Source organism: Myotis myotis, unplaced genomic scaffold (genome assembly GCF_014108235.1).
Source record: "Myotis myotis isolate mMyoMyo1 unplaced genomic scaffold, mMyoMyo1.p scaffold_m19_p_3, whole genome shotgun sequence".
Taxonomy (NCBI): Eukaryota; Metazoa; Chordata; class Mammalia; order Chiroptera; family Vespertilionidae; genus Myotis; species Myotis myotis.
In genome coordinates, this window is record NW_023416335.1 from 5,567,259 (window position 1) to 5,572,689 (window position 5,431).

At 51.4% G+C, this 5,431-nt stretch overlaps 1 pseudogene; it reads right to left on the reverse strand.

The window, feature by feature from the left end:
- Positions 1-4,489: 4,489 nt before the first annotated feature.
- LOC118652299 lies at positions 4,490-4,577 on the reverse strand (annotated as a pseudogene).
- Positions 4,578-5,431: the final 854 nt, after the last annotated feature.

A 5,431-nucleotide genomic window follows, 5' to 3' on the forward strand; every position in this document is an offset into this window, starting at 1 on the left:
CCTGCCTCCTCTCCTGCATCCTCTCCTGCATCCTCTCCTGCCTCCTCTCCTGCATCCTCTCCTCTCCTGCCTCCTCTCCTGCCTCCTGCCTCTGCAGGGCTGGGTCCCCGGAGGCTCCATGTCCGCAGAGGCTGTGCTTGGCGGTTTAAACGAGCTTTGTGAGAAGACGGAGCTGTTTGCTGGCGTCCATGTGTGGCTGAGTTAGCATATTTTCACAGGAGCCGTGAGCCTTGCAGACTCACCAGCTCTCAGCTTTATTTAGCAGCTTCCGTTCCCAGCGCACATGCACCGCAGTCTCGCCCTCCTGGGCGCTGTGACAGCTGTCGGGCTGTCCTCGATCGGAAGGTGACAGGGAGGCGGGGAGGGACAGGAGTAGCGTTAGGAGCGGGGGGAGTAGGAGAACAGGCTATTTATAACGTTGCCCTTTTAAATTGTCGTGTTCAGTACTACGAACTCGGCCTCCTCATACAGTGATTGATGTAAATGCAACTCTGAAGTGAGGCTGTTTTGATTTTTAGAGTAAAATTATAATTTGAAGCAATCCATTGATACTTTAAAACCCAATTACATTTTTTATGGCTTTAAGGAGATAGCATCCACTTATCATACAATCCATTTTTTTAAATACTTTTTTGACTTTGAGAGAGAGAGAAAGAGAGAGAGAGAGGAAGAGAGAGAAAAAAACCATCCATGTGAAAGCAAAACATCGATCGGCTGCCTCCTGCACACCCTCTACCTGGGCATGTGCCCTGACCCGGAGTCGAACCAGGGCCCTCTAGGTGCTTGGGACGGCACCCAACCCACGGAGCCACACCAGCCAGGGCACAGCCCATCCATTTAAAGTCTACAACTCACCATCTTTTTGTACATTCGCCAGGTGGTGCAGACGTCATCATAATCGGGCTTCCAGATGTCACTCCCCATCCTCTCTCCCCGCCCCCCCCCCCCCGCCCCCACTCAAGCCTCAGGTGACCATTCACCTCCTTCCTGTCTGTGTAGAGTGGCCTGTTCTGGACGTTTCGTAGAAATGGAATCGTACACCATGTGGTCTTTTGTGTCGGGCTTCTTTCGCTGAGCATGTGTTCAAGATTCACCATGTAGTGGCGCGTATCAATACTTCCTTTATTCTTGTTGCCGAATGAATGACATTCCTCTCTGTGGATCTACACATTGTATTTATCCATTCCTCAGCTGCTGGGCACTCTATACAGAAAGTTCATACAAGAAAAAATAGTGGCTCATGTAGAGCCATGGTTGTCTGTTATACGTGTTCTGCAAGAATTTCTAGATCCTTGCCTGGCTGGTGTGGCTCAGTGCTTGAGTGTGGACCTATGAACCAGGAGGTCACAGTTCGATTCCCAGTCAGGGCACATGCCCGGGTTGCGGGCTGGATCCCAGTGTGGGGTGTGCAGGAGGCAGCCAATTAATGTCTCCCTCTCATTGTTGATGTTCTCTCTCTCGCTCCCTCTCTCAAATCAATAAAAATATATTTAAAAAATAATTTCTAGATCCCAGTTGGAGGGTAATTCACCCAGAGGGCTGGCTATGAGTTGGGATGCAGAAGACGAGCTGCAGAACGTGTCGTGTTTGATCCGGGTGTTTCTGGCTGAGCAGCGCCTTCCCTCGGCCCTTGGCTCACCTCGCTTCTGACAACCTCTGGTGGCACTTAGCACAGTGGGACCAGCATGTTCTAAAGAGCTCTGACCGGATGGATGGCCTGTCAGGGATGCCGCCTCCAAGTCCGTGCAGGTTTTACCTGGTGATGCTTCCCCGAGGACGTCCTAAGCAGCCAGGAACTTCCAGACTCTCCCAAATGAGACCAGTCTCTAGAGCAGTGGTTCTCAACCTTCCTAATGCCGCGACCCTTTAATACAGTTCCTCATGTTGTGGTGACCCCCAATTTCATTGTTACAGATTGAACATAATTAAAGCATAGCGATTAATCACAAAAACAAGATGTAATTATATATGTGGTTTCTAATGGTTTTAGGCGACCCCTGTGAAAGGGTCGTTCGACCCCCAAAGGGGTTGCGACCCACAGGTTGAGAACTGCTGCTCTAGAGTATAGCCTTGCGAATGCAGCGCAGCCCCGACTCTGGGGAGGGGAGGTTTGTGTGGAGACTCAGACTGCAGAGGAGCAAGGTCTGAACTGGCCATTTGAGAAGCCCTCATCGATATATATAAAAGCCTAAACAACCTTTACAACCGGAAGACCGGCTGGTAGCTATGATGTGCACTGACCACCAGGGGGCAGATGCTCAACACAGGAGCTGCCCTCTGGTGGTCAGTGTGCTCCCACAGCCAACCTCCTGTGGTCCTTCCCCGTGGCCGGCCTGCCCCGATCAGCCCATTCATGCACAAATTCGTGCACCAGGCCTCTAGCTGTCTATAAAGGACACTTTGGGGCTCATTTGCAAACATAACCTTGACCGATGTTTTCAGAGACATGCAGCTCACCTGCCAGTAATGAGTTTCACAAATGGTGCTATTTCATCGCCTGAACACGAGTACTCAGAACATGGCTGCTGTGGCACAGGAGCCACCCTGAGCCACCGTTACAATCCCCGGGTGAGTGGCATGGGCCGCTCACTATGGAACGGAACGGCAGTTAGAGGCTCCTGGACTGATGGGAAGGCCTTCCGAATAAAATAGTGGCGCCTAGGACCTAGAGGCAGCGGTCGGGCCCCCCAGCCGCACTCAGACACAGGCGACAGGGCGCTGGAAACTCAAGCGCTGTTTCCATTCCTGCTCCGCTGCTGCTGACGAGGTGACACCAGGCTGCCGTGTCTGTGTCCTCTGCTGTGAGCGCGACGGGGCAATGACTGTCAGGATGGTGAACCCAAACACTGTGTGCCAAGTGCCCGGAGCCTGGCAGGGGACGGCACCACTGAATCTGACGACGGTTGCGTGATTCCAGTTGGGCTGATGCCAAATTCCAGACCTGCGTTGCCAGACTGTTGGTCTCTTCGAATGTTGTGTGCACCCCTCCCTTCCAGACACTGCCACCCCCAGGGAGGCTAGAGGGGCCATGGGTAGGAAGAGACACATGGTCCCATTCATGCCAGGAATGTCAGTCCTTTATCTGACAAGACAGGCAGCATGTTGACCGGGAGCAAGAGAGGGCGTGGATCAGAAGCTCAGATGGATCGCAAGCGTCCATGGAGTCACAGTCTCGAAAGCCACGGAGGCAGTAGGCGCAGCCACTTGGGAGGACGGCCTGCCATGTGCAGGGGCCTACGGAGCAGGTGGGGTGACTGCCCTGGGCGACAGCGGGTGGGGCGCGGGGAACACAGGGTAAAGGAAGCCTGCCGCCACCTGAAGTGGCCCGGAGGGGCTGCTGATGGGAGGTGGCACCACAGGGGGGAACGGGCAAGGGAAAGCCAGGCTGGCTTCCTGAGTCTGAGGCTGGGCTTCATATACACGGGATCATATGCTGGTGGCCTCCCTGACGAGCTTCCATCACTCAGCATGTGTTTAATGCTCCACGGGTGCCATCTTGACATTCTTCATCATTTCATCTTGGAGTTTGTGTTTTGTAAGTGCAATCCTGTGGGACAAGGGAATGTGCCTGTGAGCAGCAGAGCTGCCAGGGGCCCTGGCACCGAGCAACTGGCTGGGGGGCCAGGCACACGGATGTGCCGGGGGACAGTCTGGCACGTGGAGTCCCACGGTGGCCAGGCCAGGACCTGGGCTTTGTGGGTGACGATGGCAGTGGCAGCAGCTGCCGCCCCAGGAGAAGAGAGTGCTCCGAATGGGGGCAGTGCCAGGGCCCTGGGGGTGGGGTGGGGGTGAGGACAGTCCCTGTGGGGCTCAGGCAGTAAGCCTGTCAGTGAGTTATTCCAGAAGGAAAGCGCGCGCAGGGCATGGCGGTAGAGCATATGGGGAAGCCATTGGAATTCTCAGAGTTTAGGATCTCCAGTTAGAGCTGCTGGGATATTGCAAAGCAAATTCCCACAGCCTTGCACATTCCATTTAAAGGTCGTTGCATTCAATAGAAAAGAGCACTATTTTCATAAGAGACTTCAAATGAACCAATTACCAATGAGGAAGAAAACTTTTCAATTAGATTTTCCTTGTAATTGAAGGTACAATTATAGAATACATAAGTGAGTGACTTAAGTTATACAAAAGTCATGAAGCCAGTTTCAAAAACTTCCACGCGTTAGAGGAAATGTCAGAGAAACCTCAAAATACCACTGTGAAGATTTTAAATGTTAAATTTAATTCAGATTTACATAAAATTGATTGGTACGAAGAATTAAATCTATTTTAGAAAATTTATTCTGAGAATCATCGTCGCTAGGTTGGTTAGACGTTATATTTCAAAATAATTTGCCACACATTTATTCCAATGTTGTCACAGAACATAAGTGCTCTTAACCGCTTCAGAAGTAGTTACATCCTCAAAATTAAAAATTCGCCACAGTCATTTGTGATCTTGTGCTTGTCAAGAGTGACTAATGTTGTTTTTAATGATATTGATTGAAAAGGAAATTGCTAAAATTATAATTTTTTTAGGGAGTTCTCCCTCATTTTGTTCAGGTTTCCCAGGAAAACATATGAGGGGGTCATCACCCATTAAAATGATCATTTTTGGTGATCTAATAAATGAATTTACAGCAAAGAAGCCAGAAAAGTCTCATGTGCAATCAAGATATCACACATTTAAAAATATAATTATTCATCACATTATATAAAACTAGAAGCCCGGAACACGAAATTCATGCATGGAGGTGGGGGGTGAGGGGGAAGGGGAGAGGTGGAGTCCCTCAGCTGGCCTGCACCCTCTCCAATTCAGGACCCCTTGGGGGATGTCCGATTGCCTCTTGCAATCTGGGACTGCTGGCTCTTATCGCTCACCTGCTTGCCTGCCTGCCTGATCGTCCCTAACCCCTCTGCCTGCCTGCCTGATCGCCCCTAACCCCTCTGCCTGCCTGCCTGATTGCCCCTAACTGCTCCCCTACCAGCCTGATCTCCCCTAACTGGTCCCTTGCTGGCCTGATCTCCCCTAACTGCCTCTGCCTCGCCCCGCACCCGGGACCCAGGATTCCCTCCTCCAGCCAGCTGCAGGCACCCAGGACCTGGGCCGGCTTCGCCTGGGCCGCAGGTGCTGGTGCCTGGGACTGTGGGTCATGCAGCTTGTCCCTCTCCTGGGCCATAGCCTGGCTGGTCCCCATTCCTCTCTCCCCAGTGTTGAGTGTCTGAGCAGTTCCTGCGTGAGGGCAAGAGGGCTCGAGGGCATGAGGGCTTGACGACAATTTACATATTAGCTTTTCATTATATAGGATGATGACAGACAATGAAGTATGATCCAGCACTAAAAACAAATGAGCTACGAAGCCATGAAAAGACAGGAAGGAACCTTAAATGTATATTTACATAGTGAAGGAAGCCAATCTGAAAAGGCTATGTATATACTGTGAACATAAAA